At 32.4% G+C, this 23737-nt stretch overlaps 1 protein-coding gene across 1 annotated transcript in view; it reads right to left on the bottom strand.

Annotated features, from left to right (window-relative positions):
- The window catches only part of Gyc88E (Guanylyl cyclase at 88E), a 99668-nt gene that overhangs the window by 28830 nt on the left and 47101 nt on the right, over nt 1-23737 (bottom strand). The window lies entirely within an intron of this gene.

Genomic DNA, 23737 nt, shown 5'->3' on the forward strand with positions numbered 1-23737 from the left:
AAGTCGAAGTCACCTGTCATCTAATTTGCAATTATTCCCGTAATTTTAATTGCCCTGTTATTGTATGTAATATTGTTGAAAACGTTTAATAAATAACACGAAATAAAAACTAAAAAATATGTTTTTTAACATTAAGACAAGCTAGTGTTGGAGGTATATTAAGTGGGTGTAGGAATTGATTTCATTTGATGAACTTGACGTCGAATGAGGTTTAGTTATTTTCTCAAACAGAATTTCAAGTATCCTCATCGTTATCGATTAAGTTGTAAAACACCCACCGCTGGACATAGGCCTCCGACCTACATTTCCAATAAGACTATTTGAAAGTAGTGTTCATCCAACGTCTTTTTAACAAAGCTCCAAAACTGACCTCCATTCCAATTACAACAGTAGTAACTGACTTTACAATATAACTGACATAACCATTCGAATTTCTGGTAAATTTTTTTGTGTTCGAAGTCTTTGTGTCTTCGAAGTCACCTAATTATAATCCTTAATCCCGATCCTTAATAGAACTGTTGTATGAAAAAAAGCGCAAAACCATATTTCCTCCAATTCAGAAGATAACAAGCTGGCAGTAAAATCGGCACTGGTCTTCCGTTCGTTTATTCTCTGTATAAATAAGCAGATATATAAAAAATGTATCGATTTACAATATAAATGGAAATGAAAGTTCTTTAAAAAATACGCAAACGTTTCCATCTTTGTATTGATGTACCTGATAATAGAACTCAGGGTTTTAATATAGAACATTGGACAGAAAAGTAACCTCTTCTTGGTAACGACACTGTGTTTTTTAAAAAAATAAATAAAAACGTTGGCTCTATAATATACAAAAATGGAAGGAAACTTCTTAAACTTTTTCATTAATATTTTTGAATAAAGATCGTTGTTTCTATTGGAGATTAATTTAGTTATACATATGGTAAAGCGTAGGGAATGGTTTGTCTGAATTTGTTATTAAATAACCAAGCTTAGGTACTCATCACCGAGTGTATCGTCACTTGGGAGGACGCTTCATCGACTATGGGCAATTTTACTTTCTTGAAGCTCCGCTAAAAATGTTATAATTGTTCGCAGCTCGCAATTGTAATGTTAACTAGCTACGAAGGTTGGATTAGTATCTAGTAGCCGAGTTGGGAATGTATGACGCAAGAATTTATCCGCGGATTCAATTAATTGATGGGTAATGATAGGTAGTATGGCACATTAAAAATATTATATACACGTAAAGGAATCTGAATAAGGTGTAAGTATGTGATGATTATTTAGTTGTTCCTGTCCGTGTTTACATAATTACTTAATGCTATATCTGTCTTTCCTAACACAGATTATATCTGTTTCTCTGTTTTTAAAATGGACATTACTGAATTGAGATTGTATAACCATTTACACTGAACACTGCGACTAACTTTGATGAGGTTTTGTTGTGCTCGTTTTTAGGTAAAAAATTTAAAACACTTAATTCACTTTTTAAACGTTTTTTGGTTCTAGTGCCTTAAAATTGACGAAAGTTTCAATTTATACCCTAATTTTTAATAGAAAGACACTAGAAACTAAATTAAATAACGAGAAACTAATGTATAACTAAACTGTGCTAGCTACAATTTGAAAAAAAAAATTATAATTCCAAACCAAAATGACACTTATTTGAGTTTGAAGTTGAGAATCGATAACTTCTTGTTAATTTTAGGACCTAATCTATATGAAACGTCATCATTCATCATTATTTCTGCAACAAGACGTCTATTGCTGAAAACCTACCTCCCCCATAGATTTATAAATAAATTGCTTGGTTATGGCTTGAATCCAGTGTATTCTGATGACCATAACAAGTTTGTCTGTCCGTCCACCTTGTAAGTGGAAGTGCTGCGCTTGTCGGTCCTTGGTCTATTTCCTGAATCATAAGATCGATATAACAAGAAATAAAATTATTGGTATTTTTTTTTAAATTTAATTCACAAAATAGCGTAGCCTCTTAAAGTAAGTTTACTCCATATAATCTAAAATAGAAGAAACGGAATTAGGTATTAATATGGTCTCATGACCCATGAATAACAGACAGAAATAAATTCAGTGGATTCCCAAATGGACTATAAATGTGTAAATGATCCATAAGCATTACATATATTATCAAAGGAGATTGTACAAGGTCCTATTTACTTGTGTTATATTGCCATCATTATTTTTCTCTTTCTCTGTCCTATCTTTTTATTTACGCCTCATGAATCTTATAAAACAGGTGTCTCTAACAAACGACGACAGATATATATTTTACAATTTTATAAGCCAACTATGTTCTGCTTGCAAGCGCAACTTATTATTTTATGTAGCGAATTATAATGTAAAATTATCTTTATTTCTTCTTAGTTAGTTCAATAGATTTCATGCTTTCGAAGTTAATAATATAAATAAACGAAATCTAATTCCGCATTTTGCGTTTTTAAAATATACGATCGAACCAAAATGCTCGTGTAATGGGCATTGGGACAAACACGTTTTCGAGTGGCTATCACGTGCCGGTAGACGCGGCATGGGTAGGCACTAGGTAGACTGATGATACAATTAAGATAGCGTCGCTGGCTGCGCAAGACCGGTCATCGCAGCAATCTTTGAGGGAGTCAATTGCGTTGCAGCAAGTGTCTATCGGCTGAAAATAAAAACAAAAATATAGATGTTCTTAACAGCGAAATTTATATCACCTGTCCTCTGATATGTATTAGTTTTCGTATTCTACCACAAATGCCATATAATGTAAGTTGATTTCGCTGATAAGTTGATATAATTATAAGCATTGTTTCTTTTGTAGCATTTATATAGTATAAGTGTATATATAATTGGAAAGGTAAATAAATTAGTACTTAAAAATATATTTCAGTGTGATCACTAAATTAATTTAATAATATAAAAAAGACTCAGTTTATTTTTGTTAATTTTCCTTGCTTTTGTTAATTGTCGTTAATATTTATTCATCAAATTTTATTATTACTCATATCAAAAATGCTTGACGAAATAATAAATCATATCATCATTTTTTATTACATTTTAGTCGGGTTTTATAGATGGCAACAAGAACGGGTATAATAATATAATAGTTCACGTGTCTAAAATTAGCTATACGATACAATAAAGTGACGCCATTCCGCTAAACTTTTCCTAATATGGCGACATTTTTTTATGAACTATTCATTTGTGTTTACACACATGACGTCTTGGTTTTTTATTGCGAAACGACAGTAAAGTTCTGCCAGGCTTTTATTTCTATTTTTTTTACATTATAGAATCAGTTCTTTTTTCAATTTCGTTTAAAAAGTTTCAGTAGAGTATATTAAATATAAGTGTTGTTTAGAATATCAGATTTGTTCAGGAATTCGATGTCTATACATACCGCTGTATCGATGTGACATTTTTTTATATCATAAATGACAATTCATGCTGTAGTCGCGAAGCTTCGAGAATTAATGAAGCCGTCGACGTGAATATATTCGAGGAATTCGATAACGTTCTTTTTCAGCCGCCGGATTAATGATAAAGTGTACTATTTTCTTATGTAAATATTAAACAAAACTTGTTTGTAAAATCTTTGTTACTGATTCTCAGCTTAGACCTACTGTTTACTTATTACTTTCAAAAGAAAATTAAAGTCCCAGTAAGGAGTACAATTTTTAGTCATTATGTGAACATATGTGAATTGTTTATTTTGATTCGGATTAGTGAAGTTGGGTTGATGGACTATTCTTTCTAATGCATGTCAGTTATTACGTGGATATTTTACTGGTCTCTCATTTTATAATAAGCAAGGTACATAGCAATTATGGTTTACTTAAATATATAAATATAACAAACAGGCCAGGTACAGGATCATTACAAGAATCCAAGTTACTGCTAAACTGCATGGCTTGATTTTCAGCAATCGCATTCACCTCCCCTTCCTATCTTTCCTCATGAGCCTTGGTTTTATAAGGAAATGTGTAACGTTTCCTCTTCGCAGTCATTTCTTTATTGACGCCGGCCTTGACGGTATCAATGACAAGCACTGTGGGTGTTGTGGGTACAATAACATAGCTCTCGTTGGTAACTTATTGTGGAGAGCTTGGTCTTAATCTTTAGCTGTTCGAGATTGGAATTTTGTGTAACAGTTATATATTGTTCTTATGAGTAACAAAGTTGATCATGTTTACGGCCGCCGCTAATTAGCGTAGAGGTCTTGTCTTTTAAAATAAAATTCTAAATTTTTCGTTTAATTTTAACGATCGAACCTTTACTCCCAAATTTTTTGTTCTTTTAAATTGGTCTTATAAAAAATATACAAGGACATCTTTGTCCGATTTGCGTTCTAAAATTTTCACAGTTTAAAAAGTCGTTAATATATTTCTCTCCTTGTGTATAAGTTCATTTATGCATAATAAACGTGATAATAGTTAAGTTTTTAACATGGTTAATATTTTTGGCCTTTATATTCCTTTATATATTATTTAGATATTCTTGTAAAAGAATAATAGATTATAAAACAAGTTGTAGGGGGGTCAAATTGCTACTAGCGAGGCACGTGCGAATCTCTCAAGGATTATTTGTGCCTAGCGATATATATGTAACTGAGGTCACTTTTCATTTTTGTGTAATTATGTTTTAAAATAATGATAACGTATTTTGGTAGTTGTGTAAAGTTTGTGAATACGTAATGTGTAAGTATGTATTTGCGGTTCGCGAAAAACTTTAAATTTTGAAAAATGTCTCGGACTATCAAGATGCCTAGCCAGCCTCTTGATAATAAATACCTAGTCTGACCGCGCTATTAAAACCGTCACAATCGAAAAAAAATTACAAATTCAATTAGGAATGTCTCACTCTTAAATGAATATTAATAGTATATTCTTATTTTCTACTAAATATCTTCTATAACAAATCAAAATATGTAATAACGTAGGTTGCTAATTCGTTATGTTAATGTTGACACCCACACATGAATATTTAATAATAAAGCGAGCTTTATTCCGCGACCTGTCTATACGATAAACTGACATAAAACTAAAACATTATTATTGAATACCTAGAAAAAACTATTTTTAATATTTATAATATAATTATAATAAAACAACATTTCCCAGCGAGAACCAATAATATCACCGTGTTTCTTTGTTTATTCGCTAAAATTGTCACCAGTACAACTACATTTCACTTGAATTGCTCCCTGGTGGTTCATAGACATTTGCATTGATCAGCAATAAAGAAAATTGCAGACCGCGTTTCTTTTAGCGGGTAAAGGTGATACTGTCTTGTTGACATTTATCCATATATCGAAAATCACAAGTAACGACTATTTCTCGGTTTGAAATGAGATCGTTTGGAACAGATTGTTAAATTCCTAGAAGAGACACAAATTTCTGTTGAACTCGGTACGTATTACCGTTTAAAGTTTGATTTAAGTTCAATTTATGATAACCCGGTTCATGTTTTTATCCATCTCTAGGTTTTACGTATGGTAGAAAGTTATTGTCTATCTTATTGATATCTCACAGTTTTCTTCTTGAGAATTTCTACCGGGCGCATGGGCTCCAACGTCTAACTATGGCTTTCACTGTCTGTGATAAGCTTTCCGATCAGATAACTTTGGAGACAGTAGTTTAATTATTTGATATAGTAGGATTAATCAGTCCTACCACCACTTCTCACAGCGTTAGTGCTGCAACAAGTAGTGGCGTAAAAACTCGAGTAACACTTTTGTCATTAATAGGAGAAAACCTGCCATGTATGCTGGGTTTATTCTTAAGGCATCCTTTGCAAGATAGACAGCGTTTCGTTTATTTTCCAGGGTGATGGTAGGAGCGGAGTCTAAAAAGATGTACGTGTCACTATCTCAACGTAGTTTGTAATGTAAATGTTCCTCAGACCTTTAAATTACTATATCAAAATAAAAATAAATTCAGATAAAACAGAAAATGTATTAGTAATTGCGCAAGTTTGTTTTTCTGTGTTGTTTATGAACATGCATTTGCTGTTTTAGTTGGTTAATTGTATGCACCCTATCTTAAATGTTTGCTTTAAATTTCAAACTGAATAGACTGTTAGACTACATAATTGTTATAAGAGTACTAAATTATACATTCATTTGTTTGTGGAATATTTTTGGTTTACAGAATTCCATTTCAATTATCATTCAACAACAACGCTAGTCGGGCTAGCCCGTAAATATTTTTAAAGAAAAAACTTTCTTATTTCAATTATATTGCTGTGTTAGCAAATACATTAATATAATAACATTAAAGATATATGAGGCTTATCAATATGATTTCGCTTAAGTTTAATACAATCCTTTAAAATTTGAGGTCAGTGTCTATAGAACTATGCACTCTTATGGATTCTCTCGGATTCTTTCAGGCAGTTGTCATACTTATAGTCTTATTTTCACATACACGGTGTGGTTATAGATGCTATATTAATTTTCCCAAATGAAAAATATTTTTATCGGACAGAATTACTTCGCATTTTTGTCTTCACTGCTTTGGTCATCTTTTTAAACGGTTTTATTTAGTTCGACCCGTACGGAATTTATTTGGATCAAAATTAGAAATTGAAATTTAAGCACCTTCCCGTTCTCAGATTGATCTGAAATTTGGTACATACATTTGATTTAGAAGACAATACAATATAATAAAATCAATGACATTATAAATCTAAGATGGCTGCCGATACAAAATGGCGGATTACGCATTTTTCCTTAACCCCCTCAATATGGGTATCAAATGAAAGGGCTACACTAGTAAAATACGATGATTGTGTCAAAATTTAAAATTCAAGATGGACACCGTTCCAATATGGCGGACTAGGTACATATTTTTCCACAACCACCACAATATGGGTATCAAATAAAACCGTTTAAAAAACCGTTTAACTTAAAAGTTTTTTACCGATATTATTCGTACATAGAAGGCCAAGTTTTCCTGACTCAAATAGAAAACGTTTCATTGTAGATATTAAAAGCCCGGTACAAAAACATCCGGATAATACGAAGCGGATGGGGAGATTAAAAACTTTCACGTAGGTTCATACCTACGTAGGGTAATGCTATTACTGCAATTTAGTCTTTTTTAACATCCTTCCCGATTTTAATATAACAAAATAATTAACATCGATTGATGTTAACTCCGAATTTTCTAATTAGAATGTTTAATGTTAATTATGTTTACTGCACAGAAATTAATTTGTGTAGAGGGGTAAAACCTATTTATGATTTAAAATAAAATGTAATTTTGTTTTTAAAATTAAAAATCGTTTTTTTCGGTGTACGAAGATCTTAGAAAGTATTTAGTGAAATTACTCATGATAGTGCCAATTAGAAATATACCATAATGACATGTGCACTCGCGGTGTTATTAAATTTTAAAAGCTTGATTTTTATGGAGTTTTTTTTATTAGCCCGTTGATATATACAATTGAGTTTCGGTGTAAGATGGTCGATCATTGAAGCCGTTAATATTTTTTTTTTTGGTAACTAAACATGGGCTTTTCCGCGAGCATTGACTCCGGTCATTAAATAACATATACACTTGATTTCAAGCCTCGCGAAGCTTTGACGCTCATGCTAAGATTATATGAAGTGATCAGGTGCAAGTTTCTCTAAAGCATTATGATTCAGTGGTACCGTAGAGGGCCGAACCAAAGACCAGTTACACTAACGATATTATATAACACTAACGATACATAGGTTATTAATGAAATATTAATAGCTCAAATGACGTGGTTTGTGAATGCGCGTATTGGGAATTGAATGTCACCACCATCATCATAACTTTGACTATAGGTTGTCCACAGCACAGACAAAGATCGCTCCCATAGATTTTCAACAAGACCGGTCTACATTCAGCTCGCAAGGTAGACAAACGACCTTCACTAGATGTCTACCTTGTGGGCGGATACCGTACGCTGCTCCTGCCCGTAGTCCCCACTCCAGAATCATAAGGCCTCAGAGGCTACCTGTTCTGCGCGTTATGTGGCCTGTCGACTGCCATTTATAATCCGCTGGCCTATGTCGTTTATTTTCGTTCGTCTACAGATCTCCTTTTTTCTGATTCGATTTTGTTTAGAAGTCCCGAACATAGGCTTATCCATGGCTCATTGAGCGACAGTGAGCTTCCTAATGAGGCTCGAAATTGATTGCCAATAATAAAATACATTGTTAACTCGATTAGATTTTATTTTGCGATGAATTCGTTTATTTTGAAATTTTCAAGGACGTTTCGATAATAGTTTAAAATTAATTAACTTGAAACGGTTTAGACATTTCTATTTATGTTATGTTACCACAGTTGAGTTACGGGCTTCCTTTCGGGAAAAGGGTATTGTTGCGATGTAAGACGAAGGCCCGAATCGGACTTTTGAATGGCACATGTGATTCGGGTAACTCGCTTTTATGCTTATAGTAAATTCAACCATGCGAATATTGATAGGGAAGATATAGTATTGAAGAAAATATTAACTATACATTTGGTTACACGTTAAATTGTTGGTGTATTTTCGTAATAAGTATTTACTCTTTGAGTCTAAGCGGACATTATTTGTATAAAATGTAAGTTTTTATTGAATACTAATTTAATTTTTCTTTACAGATAAAAAGTAACATGAACAGTGCAGTGTTTACCTAAATTTGAATCTCATGACTCGCAAATATCTGTGTAGTGAAATAAATTGTGCAAATAAAATCCTTTAGCCCGACAATAGTATGATGAAACTATGCCACTCAAGCACCCTTGAAACAGAATCCTTATAGCGTATTGTGTGACAGTTCAAGCTGAAGTTTACTTTCGAGGGCTCTAGCATTTGGTCATTTCTTATATATATATATATATATATATATATATATATATATATATATATATATATATATATATATATATATACAGTTCGAGCCGTGGCTTCTGATAAATCTCACAGGTTTATATTCTGTTGGCATCCACATTATTTCTAACTAGATAGTAAAGACCTCAGTGTCCGGTTGCAGGCATACTTTCTAATGCGACAGTTGATTAGGAAAGATTTAATAATATAATAATGACTTAACCCGATTATAAATAAAGAAAATTTGATTATTCAATATAATATTAAAACAATTTATAAAATAATAAACATATAAATGTAAATTTACTTACAAATATTATTAAACAACTGTACGAATTGTACAATAAGCTTTCTTTTCCTTTAATTCTTGAGTCGCGTTCATTATTGATTACAGTGAAAATACAAAAGTAACTAAACAAGAAAATAATTAAGAACGGTTTAGACCTATTTAACTTACGTCACCTAAAACTGTTAAAATATGTACATTTTGATGATTTAATGGTATAGGTTAGGTGTGATTTGATATACAATTTACATTGCTTTGTACATATTGTAAAATAGCAAGTTTTAATACATATAGTAGCTAGTATAATAGATAAATTATGTATTTGATAGTTATATGATTTATTACCATGTGCTTCACCATTAACATCTCATGCTATTTATAGCGATGTTGTTTATAATATTGGAAAACTCAAAGTCGCTTAAGTTACGAAGGAGTCGGCTATGCCCGGAATTTTTGGACAAGATCGCATTTGAAATGAGTAGATCTGACACTGCCCAGTGGATTGGTAATTTGAAGTCGATGTGGTCATGCCAAATAGCGAGCTAAACAGATAGCCGCTGGAGACTTGAGATTCTGGTGCGCAGACCATGGATAGGTAAGCATAGCGCGGGATCAAGTCAAGGTCGTCGGAAGATGGTGGATGTAAGCTGCTTCCAACCGGACCAATTGGGAATCTATATGGGAAGGCCTATGTTAAACAATGGACGTCCCATAGCTAAAATGATTCTGATATAATATCGAATTCTAAGTATTTTTTGCTTTGAAAGTGTGTTATATGATTTTATAATATTCGGATACCAGGACTAATCAACCTGTCTATCCGTTTTTGTTTGCTTACACAAATAAATAGGGATCTAGCAATGCTAATGTTACGGAACCGTGACAAAGTAACAAGTGATAAAGGTGAACTTGTTATAAACTAAAAAAGATCAAAAAACAAATTTGTCTAATGCATCCTTGCGTTTTATTGATAAAATCTTTTCTTTGTAATCGTTTCCGTTTTAATTCTGTTTAATTTATTATTTTGTTTTAACTCATTTCTAATTTCTATCCTAAAGTTTTACTTGTTCGATTTGTAAATTATATCGATAAGACACTGAAAAAGTCACGCGTGTGTCGCAACACCTACCAAGCAGCATCCTCACTTTAATAATTATGAAAATATATAAAACAGCGTAACTTTAAATTCTAACAAGGAATTATTGCTACATAAATTTAGTTGCAGTAACTTTCATGTTATTGAATTACGTTTTACATAATTTTAACTGAATTGCGTTTTAATGTCATTTATTGCTGTGTAGAATATTATTGTGGGATAAAATCCGTAGCAAGTTATTGTCATAGGCATGCACATGACTCGCGTATTTCATCGTTGTGATATCATTTCAGCCGCAGGATATCACTGCTGAAAAGCCTCCTAAATTTACCATATGCATCAACGTCTTTCCACGACCCAGGCTCGTCTGTTCATCTTGCAGGTGGATGACCTACGCCGCACTTGTTGAACCGTGGCATCATCTGTGGAATAACCAGCAGGCATCTGTTCTACGCAATGTAGCCTTTCCACTGCCGCTGCAACTTGTTTGGCCATCTCTGTTATTTTCATTTGTTTACGGATGTCCTCATAATCCTCTTTGTGTCTGAGCGACGGTGAGCTTGCCAAGGACGTTCGAAGTTACAACACCATGTTTAAAAATATAAGTAATGAATTATTTTTATAACTTGTAACATACATAAGTTTTGCATTATTAGTAATGAAAGTTTTTTTAAAACACTTTCTTCACAGTCATATATTATTCAAGGCTACTCGCGCGAGCACTCATTGCGGTGAGTAAAGATAAGTTTTAAATTTGAAATGATCTTGACATCTACGTCTTCCCTTTAAGTACCCGTACATTTTTCATGAACATGTCTTCATTGTTTTGAGTTGGTTTCATTCTTGACCTTTTTGTATTATCGATAATCTGGCGAAAGCTTATTGAATTGTTTACTATGTAAAAAATTATAACTTGAATTAATCTAAAGCGATAGTAAAGTAGACGCTTACTCTTTTATCATAATATCAGGTCGCACCTGAAGAAATACTGCGACGACGATAGTGCAGTGTTTGGACAATTCAGTTTGCTCTTTAGCGATTTCGATTGCGTTAAGTGAAATAATTTGTCAAGTCAAATAAAAGTTTCTGAGGGTACTCAAAAATTAAAAAATAATCGTTGAAAAATTACGGCGTTAAATTTTAAAAATAAATTTCATTCATCATTTATTTTTATTATTTGACTTATTCATAATTAAGTTCAGAATATTTGTCAATTCAGAACACTCGATTTTTTAGGTACAATGAGAACTATTTCTGACGGGATGTTTTGTTTTCAAAATACAAATCTATTTGTGAATAAAATATCTCAAATCCCATTTAAATTTTTATTTATCACGTTACATTATATTCTGATAAACAGACATCGTAATTTTTCATGGTTTTAATATTTAATATAACATACCTAGCCGAAATTCCCGAGCAAGCTAACGTGCGCATTTTCTGTAATGAGATTGCGGTAAAAAGTTTTCAGCTCTGAGATCTCGATCCATGACATGTAAATGTTAACTGATAAACAGCTAATCCGTTAATAAAAAAATATCATAATTGTGTCACTTTATTTCTGATTGCACCAGTGTTGTTTTGCCAATACCATGTTAGTAACAACCGAGTTGAATAAAGATATCACACGGCGCAAGTTAACATGATGGGTCGAAGTTTGAATTTCCACGCAAAAGCAAGCGTCGTGGGACCAGGGAAAGGAGTCCAGGACATGTCTCCACCAATAGCTTTGTAGCATGTACAAACTGAGGCAATTCGTTATTTGGAAATAAGCATAAATATTAGAAACATAAAGTATTATGTAATGGAGATTACGTGTAATTTAATGAGAATTTGCTTTGTCTCCTGCTTTACTGTTAGTGTTACTATACCTGAATGTAATATGTAGAATTAAAGCTATTTAAAAATTAACATTTTTTAAATAACTCGTTTATATTTTTCTACGATTGTTTATAATGTCAACTAATTCATATCCTACCCTGTATAATATATTGTGTTTAAAATCTTCCGGCGTTGTTATTGTGGACAGGTGAAGGTAACGATCTCATATTTCGTCATAGTTTGGTACGGTTACGCAATTTTATTTAAACTTATTTGTGAGTTAAACGATTTAGATTAGACAGAACGGTAAACATGTTGATTTATCAAATAACATTTTATTGTTTTGATAACATCGACTTCTACATTAAAAGACAAAAACAAGATTTAACCGAAATTCGTTTAAATTTCAAAAATACTGCGTAAAAATATATTTATATATTCTTCGTATCGATTCTATTGTTAATGACTTAAGCACTTTGTTTTTAAATTTTTGAGGTCAAAGCAAGCTCGCTTAAAACGAGAACATATACACAGATAAAAAATTCTAACCTAATTGTACGACAAAAATTGAAAACAAAAAAAATATTTTAATCATTTGTGAAAAAATAAACTTTAATATTACAAAATGGTTTATTATAAACACATGGCACATATAACATACGATGTAAATACGAGACCTTTAATTGGGTGAATTTCGAATCTATGTAAAATCGTAAATTATAAGAGTTGGTTTGCTAAATAAATTCTATATAATTTTTAACATAAAATTATCACACATTGCGCCTATCATTCATATTTATTAACTTATTCATTTATTTTTTCATATCATTATTGACATTTTATATTTTTAATTATTTATATCGTTAACCACGTAGGATAGCGCACAGTGTGTATATAATAAGAAGAATGACATAAGAGTCCAATTCGATAGAAATGAGCTCCCCTACAATGACATTATTAAACTTAAAGCTACGAGGCTTCCAAAAGAGAGAAAAGTTGAGAAAAGCTATCCGAGCTATTTACGGTTGAGGGCCGCGAAATCACTTTGCGAAATTTGTTTAAATAAGTCAATATTCATACAATGGCCTCACGATATAAATACATATAATATATCATATTGTGATAAAATTTTGTAAAGTTCTAATAATTAAAATAAATTCAAAAAAATAATAGAACATCTACAGGATATTTACAAGGCACCGTGAAAAATGTTGGCTGTACCAAAGTTTCGACTGCAAAAAGTCTCTAATTCATTCGTAATAAACGGAATCAGATTTTTTAATTATATTCCACAAAATATTATTGGACTACAATTAACAAAATTCCAAACGTCTATTAAAAATAAATTGATGGAAAAAGCTTATTATTTAATAAACGAATATTTAAATGAGAAGAATCCTTGGCAGTGATGTTGCCTGATTATTTTGATTTCATTCTGATAAATTGTATATGAATAAATGTGTGTTAAACTTTATTAAAAGATGTGTTGCTGTGGAGTTTCTTCCGGCTTCTTCTACAAAGCTATAACACCTTGTGAAGCAGAGTAGAGTCTAAAATAAAATAAACTAAAAAATAAATAGATAATAAGGTGACGATCAAAAAGTTCTCTTAAAAGTTCCTGTATTGAATAAACGTAATTTATCTTTTTCTTTTTATCTTTACCAAAAACGTGGCCCCACTTGAGAATAGCGCACAACAAACTCAGACTGGTATATTTATGATCACTTTCACATTATTCTTAACACAGTAATGTAGCAAATTATTCCCTTGCTTTATTATGTCTTCAAAAATCCTTTACGCTAATTTGATTTTTACGAAAAATATTACATATTAATTTATAAACTACATGGGACTGTATTTTAGGTGTCGTCTTATCCTTTGCAGTGGGCGTCTATCGCGATTCACATAATGATGATGACATAGGGGTATAAAATGTAATATTAGATCCAGTTTCAATAAAAGCATTGAACGATAAAATGGAACTCCGGATTCCATTTTTAAAGACTTTGTCATCTAAATATCTTCCGTTGAGCACATACTGTTCAAAACGGGGCTTTGTGTTTTGCGCCAGACCCGCTCTAATATCGTTTGACAAAAAATATTCACGAAATGAAGTCGCTTTCTTTCAACTCTCAGACTATTTGAATTTTAAAAGGATGGAATTTACAATGGTTTTTGAAAATTTAATGAATATCGTTCCTAGGAGTCCCAGTGAGGCGGCTCTTTTTCGTTTTGAGAGTCAAACTAGTGACTTATGATCGCATGTTTCAATCTTCTACAGCTGGGCTACCACTGCTCGTTTAAAGTACGTACATAGTTAGATAGCGCTAATATGTCGGTGAACGCTCTGCTCATTGTTTTCTAGTTTTAGAAAAACCTGACCTGACTACGTAAAATATTAACACGGAACAGTCGATTGTTCAGAGTGCAGAGAATAGGATGTAATAATAAATAATAATAAACCTACTTAAATTCATCTATAAATTGACGCAAAAAGTCATAAACAAATAATGTATGATTACATTTTTCTATCCAATTTTATACAGAAAAACAAAATCTATACAGAGTGCCTGTAGGTTTATAGCATTTAAGTGGTGAATGTATAGCTAGCTCATTTACTGCCAATTAACCCTTTCAGGACCATAAGGTTACGGTACCTTATTTAATCAATTTAGCTAAATGTAATGAATTAATAGGCATCCTAAAAACATAATTTATACTAAAAATTCAAAAAAGTTTTACATTTTTTTTGGAAATTAATGGGACAAATATGTCCCTATGGTCGCTAAGGGTTACTTTCTACTTAAACATCTAAATTTTGGTTTACTTGTTGGTAAGTCTGTTTTGTTGTAAATAATGTACATTTGTTACTTAGTGTACTTTTTTTTACTTGTTTATGAATAATATAAATATAATAGGGCAAGTTATTTGTGATACTCGGCAAAACAATTCCTGTTGTTAGATGATTGGTTAATGATTAGATGGATTGTTTTTTGAGACGTTGAAGGTTCAGGTGATTCTTGCCGTTGAAGAGTCGTTGTTTCTTCAACCTCGACATCAAATACCCCTTGGTCATCATCCTGTACTAGAAGTCTTTGGTCTTCGTCATCAAGCACTAAGTCATCTTCCTCATCTCTATTGTCACCCGAAAAAATTTGAAGAATTTTATTTTTTCGAAGTTCAAAAACTCCACGTCCCTTACGAAACATATTCTGAGAAAAATATGAATAAGAAAATGATAGCATTTTGGTATATCACCAGGCCAAAAGTTAACAAATCCCGTAAAAAGTATCCCTTTACGCCGACAGGGACATCCGTGTCCCATAATCTTTATAACGATTTATGACAGAATACAACATAAATACATTACTACTGAATACTTAGAATAACAATTTACTTACCAGGTAATGATAATTTGACACTGTAAAAACTTGAGAAGCGCTTTTACAATATCAATTATTTATTCCAAACAGCAGATCATTCGCGCCAAAAGAACTCTAACGTTCCGATGACGATAAACAATAAACGGTGTTAGTTATCCTATATTGCCAGTAAAAAATAATAAAAAGGTACTTTCCGATATATTAAAACAAAAAAATAATTTACAATGGTTACGTAAATATTTAAATAATCCATGATTTTTGCTTGGGACACCGGCGTCCCCGTGGTCGTGAAAGGGTTAAGCTGTGGTATCAAAATCGAAAGTAATCCAAAAATCATTTCAGAAATAATTAATAACGTGATTATGATGTAAGATGAAAAAAACGTTCCCCAATTTCAGATTATTAAATATTAAAATTAATTGTTCTTTACTATCTATATCCGTAGAAGACGTGGCCGCCCAAAGCAAACCTGGCGGCGGACGATCACTGCAGAAGTGACGGCTGTTAGAATGATGTAGATCGAAGTAAAGCGCGAGGCTCAAGACCGCTCGAGATGGCGACATACTGTAGACGTCCTCTGCCCCATCTTGGGGACATAGGAATAAATGATGATGATTTATCTCCGTAGACTTTGTAGTGCCGGGATTTATTGGCGTGTCGAAAAAAAATTTATATAACATATTTCAGGGCGATTGAAAATAGGTGTAAAAACTTGAACTTTTAGTTAACAAATGAACCAATCATCCTGTATAATTTATTCCCATAGTAGATTTGTTTGTTGATATTGGGCAAAAGGCTTCATGTTTCGACCTTCTTAGTAAGTTTAACCCCGAGTTTCCCCTGCGTCAGCAGTCAATACGCACAACGAAAACAATGTCGTAATAACGTACCGTCGAATACCAACACATAATGACATTGCTATATGTTTAATCTATTAGCGTGCTCGGTTTCACACAAGGATTAAGCAAGATTACGTATTACGAAGGAGCGGATTAGTTGCCAAACATCATTAATTTCATTATATATAGTAATTCATTTATTATTTGATCAAATTTAGACTTAAAAATATGCGAAGACCACTAAAGTTTTTTACGAATTTTAATTTTACAATGCAGTATTAAGTTGTCGATTTCAGAAAACATAATTTTTGTAATCTATATATTGTTTAAAATTGTATTAACGTTCGCAAGTTAATCATCAGAAAAAAATATCCATTACTAATAAATATAGTTTTTAACGTATATTTCGCAGTATTCTTCAAGTGAATTAACTGCTGTTAAAACAGGCTCCATAAATTACAGACATTATTCAGGGCCGGATTTAGTTATGCTTAAAATTTATCTAAGAAAACGCGTGAACGTTTATAGGTTATATAACTATAAATAATAAAATAGCCTTTTGAGTACAAAGCGTTTATCGTCATATAAGTTCTAAAGTGACTCGCGTAACGAACCGGACCATGCTAGGGATTTCTTTATGAGATCGAATGAGAAATGTTGATTTCCGTAGATGTACCGAAGTAACAAACAAAGGCATTGTCCAGCGGACTAAAACGTTGAAAAAGCAGTAGTTAGGCCACAGGTTCTTAAAGTCCTTTTCACAGCTATGGACGTATAGCTGAAATGATAAAGTGTTGACAAGTTATGGAAAGTTATTTTGTGTGGATGTGAGGGAGACGGGGAACTACACGTCATAACGGGAGTAAGAAGGTAAAATGCAATGCAGATCGAGACTCCGACTCTTTTGTCAATTTATCTATTTGTAATTCATTGAACTCGTTTATATGCATTCAAACCGATTTCTATTAATAAATATTTAAATGATTAGCGGTTACAAATTTTATTGTATCCAGCATCGAGAATGTTCGTCTACAAATTAACTTTCAAAAATACGCACCGTATATATTAGTATTGTAGATAAGGAGCCTATGCGATGTGGCGATTTATTTTTAGATTTGGCCTCGAATCACCCTGTTTATTATTCGGCAACACTTTCGCTATTGTCTCAAAAAGGGACGGCGCGCGTGACATTTTTTGCGATAGAAAAAAAATCGCCTTTCAGATTGTTTTTGGACCCAGCCATTGTTGTAAACGTTACGATAATTGAATAAACATTTGATTTTGACATCTTTTTTATTATTCTTAATGTAATGGAAATATTCGATTTCTGTATAATGTTGCAATCGTGATAATTAGATTCTATTCGACGCAGTGTAATATTATAACGAGTAAATTATATTTATTCATAATATTATTGACATCGGATCATTCAAAGTGATCACTTGTGAACGTCATGAATACTAGAAGAACCCAATTTAATGGATACTAGAATCAAATATAACTCCTCTGTAATAACATTCTTCATCTTAAAGCTGCCATTACAAACTCAGACACATTTTTTGTTGTCACATTTGCAATATATGTATTTTGTACAGTAGTAGAGAAATTAATTCTTTTAGAGCAAGGAGCGCCTTCAGGAGCTGCTCTCGCTAGTAGTGAAAAATGTCAGAGAAAGTGTCAGCGTGTAATTTATCAGCATAATTCCAATAATAAGAAAATGTCCAGGCCGGAATTTACTTCCAGTGTTGTAAATGCACTAAAGAAAAACTGGCTAGATGAAAAATTAACTTGAACTACATACTTGGTCGAAACCGACGCCTGGCTTGGAAAAATGACCAGGAGGAAATTTAAGACGACGTGTGGTATGCAGCTGTAAGAACAGACGTGCAGTGAAAAGATCCAACATGATTTGCTTCAATGGAAAAAAGACTGCAAGTTGTTTGATCTTCATTTTCCAAATAATGTTCAATGTTAAATGTAATGTTCTTGTCAATAAATATACAGTGTTCAATTTCTGTGTTTCTATTATCGTAGTGATTAAAACCTTCTGAACAAAATGTTGAAAAAATTATGGATATTGTATTGTAACGGAAATTGTAAATATTTTTCATCTTCTACTTGATATTATACTTTTCGAACAATTTTATTATACTTTTCTCTAGTTTTCATAAAATTAGTGACTCTAATGGGTTACTATTAATAGTAATAAACTTCCATATAGTCTTTGAATTACTATGTAACAATTAAAAAGTTATTTTAACAAAAACTTGTAGAAAATCATGAATAATTTCCGCCTTTAGATTGAGAAGGATTATTTTAAAATTTAAATGAGTACAAGTGTGAATTGTTCTAGTAATGTAGTAAGGATATTGTATAAGAGTTTATTGTGGGCTATTTCAGATCAAGGCGCTACAGAATCCCAAGTAGCTTTAAAGATGCCATAATAAGACATCTCAATTATCTTCTAGTTTGTATGAAATTGTCCTCTCCTGGGTATTCTTTTCATGACGTGCGTTGTAAATGATTCTTAGTATCCACCAATTAATTCACAATTAATTAGAGTATTTTTATGTATGATATGGAAGTGTACCGAAAAACTAGTGTTAGGGATTAAGCTCAATAACAGCTTATTTATTCTTTTCTTAAACGCAACGACGCAATCATCATCATCATTATTTCATCCGTAAGACGCCTACTACCCTCTTCCATAGCTTTCTAATAAGACTGATTAGGAGCGGCATGCATTCAGTGACTTCCAATGGTCTCAAGAAGGTCATCAACTTGTAGGTGGACGCTGTACGCTACTCGCGCTGGTCCGTGGTCTACAAGTCAAAGCCATGACGCCCACCTATTCTGAAAAACATTGCTGTTGACTAATTTTTTAATTTCTGTATTATGCAATAAAAGCTATAAAAGTCTAAAGCCTCGTGTCAAGGGATTTAATTGAAACCAGTTTATCATTGGAATGCATTGTATATTAACACTTTGAAAAACTTATTGAAATAATATCAGGATAAGGATCCGTTTAACGTGCGTGCATACTAAACTTTTATTTATGGTAGATTCCAGTACAAGCGATAGATTGTCGTATACCAGTTGCGTATAGAACATGAAAAGGTGGAATAAGAGGGCCTTAAAATGTAATAAAGGTACTGCTGCAGGTCGTATTCGCGTGTGGAGAATATCCAAAATAAAGGATGTAGAATGCTCGATGACGAAAATAGATTGCGAATATATGCTATCCCAAATCTAGCCAACAAAATATAAGTACACTGTAGAAACTTGAACGCAAATATTAATTAAAATAGCTCGATGATTAAAGTTTATCGAACCACATTTAATATAAATTTAAAGATCCGGAATACGTCGCCAGCTCCGCTAAATATAGCGGAATCAATTTCAATCTTCCCCTCGAGAGATGAGCTCGAATTCAATGTAGAAAACTTTATACGAATAAATTTCAAAGTATATCTGTATGTGAATCTCATTTTACGGTCGTGTGTTAAAAAAATATTTAACAGCTCATATTGGTTAACGAGTTAAATGGAATCAAAAATCAAGTGTTTAAAGATGTTTAGATCATTATTTTGTCATTCGATAGAGATCTACCGGTCTTATTCTGCCAGCGTCCAGCGATTCATTGCGACCTTGTTTATATCGTGAGTTTACCTAGTGAAGGGCTAACTTTGGCCACATTTGGTGACTCGTGGTCGTCACTTGGAGACCTTTCCGCCCATATTATGTATTTTTGATTTTCAATTCTCTTTCATCTACTTATGTTAAAGATCCCCAATCTTTATATAATCCGAAATAATTAATCTTTAAAGGAAAGAAAAAACCAAAGCTCTATTTTACAAAATAATTTATTGTTCATGACTATTTATTAAGATAAAAATTAAAAATTTTCTTTTCCTTCCTCTTTTTCAAATCGTATTTCATGTAGTCACTGCAGAAGTTCTTGAATGTTAACTATTTAAAAATACAAAAATATGTTATATTATAATTAAAACTTTTTAGATTAATTTTTTTTTTTCGGCTTTGGACCCGTTTCCGACTAGGTTACCTATGATTGTCCAATAGTTCACTACATGGCATTTAACTAAAGAAATCAAAGAAATGCTTTATCTGTGTTCTTATTACAAATTTTTAAATCCAAAGGGCTAACTTAATCTATTCCATCATAATGACAATAATTATTGAGAACTGTCAAAATAATTTGATGCTAGGCGTATACTGAATGTTTGTTTATAGGTGCAAAATCTTTATAGGGGTGAGTGTATTGTTAATTTTTTATCGATTACGTATGCTACAACTTCATCCGGAAATCAATGTTTTCAGAAATAATAAATAACGTAATGATATAACATTAAAATGAATGATTACTTACAACCTGTCCCTGCAGTCTTTATACTGCCTAAAAATTATTGAACTGTCGTATTCCAATAAAAAATAAATATTTTAGAGCGATCACATAGGTTGATTTATAATAGATTTAAAAGCTTTAAAGTTTTATGCTGACGAATGGGGTATATATTCACCCATTTAAAACATCAGACACAGGGCGCTTAAAATATGTTTATGCTCGTTGGCAATATTGTATTTTACCTGATAATTAAAATCAAATGAAGATTTTTTTTTAATTTAAAATTGAATTATTGCAACGATAGTTTTCTAAATACAACACAACGTTATTAAACTGGAGCTAGCCTTATCTGTTAAATCGTCCAACAAGATTGCTTTTCATGCTCAGCTACTTCCTTTGAAATGGAAATTTTCGTTGATCGGATATAAAATGGAAAGCGCTTTTTGGAGCTCTCACATGCGAAATTTGTCATTTATGAACGTTCGATTCAAAAATATTAAAGATATCACAATATTTTTTTGAACGAAAAGACGGTGTTGAGCGGCAATCACACATTCAATGTCCGTTTATACAAAAAGAATAATTTCATCGCATGAACATTTTAAATTTGCGTAATTTGTTCGATATCATAAGTTTTAAAGTGATTAACTAAAATCAATCTGACAATTGTTAACTCCAATTTTACATGAAAACATTCCAATCTCCTCCTACAGTTTAATTTGATTCTAGTTTTCATCAAATTGGATTTTTTTTACTTTACACATAGTATTCATATTGTGTAAATAAAAATTTACACAAACTTGATATAAATATAATTAAGTATATACTTAAATATGTATAAACTTAAAATTTGTCGTTTTTCTGTAAAATACTTCTCAAGATATTGTAGCGTCAATTGGAGTCTTGTCCTCTTTTTACACGTCTCCATAGTTTCAATTTCGTCTTGCATTACTTCTTTCGTAATCTACGTCAATTCTTGGCGTAAATATAAACTTTCTATGTTCTGTCAAATAAAGAAAATTAATTTTTAAATTATTTAAAAATTTGAAAAACCGTGTAGTGCCTATGTCTTTCCTAATTAGCCAGTGAAGTTCTTTCACTGCATATTTAAATAGACATTTTATTAGTAGATCACCGTTAGACCTTGAAATAGTAACACAGCTATACTTCGAAAAACATTTTATAACGTACGATGATTTTAACGAATGGATCTATAAAACCGATGTACACATGATTGCGATTATATTTTTCAGCACTTTCCAATAAACTCAGTACTAATATCAGGAGGGACCAAAGAGGACATCGCTTCGAGAATTCCTGTACGGCAATCACAGAATATAAGTAGAAGAGTTAAGTTCAAAATATTCCGGTCCAAGGTGAAAACGGTGTTGCTATATGGATGCGAGACGTAGAAGGTGACCAAAGATATATCGCGTCGGCACCAAGTCTTCGTTAACAACTGTATTCGACGTATTCTCGGTATATACCGGTTTGAGAAAATCTCCAACGTAGATCTCTGGAAACGCTGCGGTGAGATGCCGACCAGCAGATCAAACGCCGCAAGTGGAACTGGACAGATAACACGCTCCGAAGAGACCCTGATCACATACTCAGGTGAGCCCTAGAAAAAAATTCTGTAAGAAATCGATCAAAGCAAACCAGGCGGCGGACGATCCTAGCAGAAGTGACGGCAGTTGGTATGACGTGGAATGAAGTAAAGCGCGGAGCTCAAGACCGCTCGGGATGACGATATACTGTGGTACTCTCTCTGCCCCATGTTGGGGACACAGGAATAAATAACAATGAGTAAACTCAAACTGTCTCGTTAAAAACAGGTAATGTTCGCGGTACGCGGGGCCGAGTTGGGCTAGCAATCGAGTGCAGCGAGGTACATGGCCGCCTTCCCTACGTCCTCAGCGATCCCTATATCTTAATCATCAGAGAACGATATCTGTTAAATTTTACCAAGCGTCGTACAATTTCTATTTACCAATGAATATTGAAGTACACAGCGACATGTTTGCTAGAAATCTAGACGCGTAAACAACAAGCTATCGATTGTTGTTTCTGGTACCAGCAATAAATCTGCGGCGCGCTGTTCACGCGCCGGACCACAGTTGTTTAATCAAATCAAGGTTTTAGTGTTGTCACATTTTGTAACAGAATGTGTTCACTTCAACTTTTTGAAATTATACTTTATATTATTCTATGGCAGTTTTGTATGGCCATGTATATGAAATAATGAAAAGTATGCAAAAAAACGCACTACTAACTTGAACAGTGGTAGCGGTAGAGGATACAATCTTGTACAATTCACATTTTGTGTATTAATTATTACCACTGCTCACAAGTTCTCTCAGGATGGGCAGCAGCATCTTCTGCGTACTATAATACCACACTATGATCGCCAACCCGCATGCCAAGGGTGGCGAATATGGTATATTTTTTCCCAAATATTTAAGTATATATATATATACATATGTATATATATGTATAATTATGTATATAAATATATATACATATGTATATATATATATACATGTATAAATATATATATATGTATATATACATATACGCAGTGGACGTCTATAAGAGAAGACAAAGAAATCTTAAACATAACATTTGAAAAAGTTTTGAAAAATAAAACATGTATGTATTTTTTTCAATTTGAATATATTGTACATGATCTGGTCTATGTGCACAGGAATATTAATAAATATATAAAAAATAGCGAGCATTAGGTCGGGGCTAGAAACAAAAATAAGTTGGTTATATCTTTCTCTAGGCTTCGATAAAATTATTTATTTATTTTATTTATTTACATTTGTAAACCATTAACTAGAAATAAAAAAAGAGGAAAAAAAGAAACAATTCATATGAATTATCAAATGGTACAAGAGGCGGTATTGTCCCTAGAGGCGATCTGTACCAAACAACCTTTGGATACCTACACACAAATACCTACATTAGTAGATCTTACGAGAGCAACTGAGGACAATATTACAGTACTTTCTCGTGTAATGTCCCAGAATTATAATGTAACAGTGTAAAAAGCATTATTTGATATATTTTAAAGCATAGTTATAATTTGCTCTAATACTGTATTAAGATTAT

The sequence above is a fragment of the Battus philenor genome, unplaced genomic scaffold, assembly GCF_028537555.1.
Source record: "Battus philenor isolate CCGP_79_NKW_IND1 unplaced genomic scaffold, ilBatPhil1.0.hap1 SCAF_28, whole genome shotgun sequence".
In the NCBI taxonomy this organism is placed as follows: Eukaryota; Metazoa; Arthropoda; class Insecta; order Lepidoptera; family Papilionidae; genus Battus; species Battus philenor.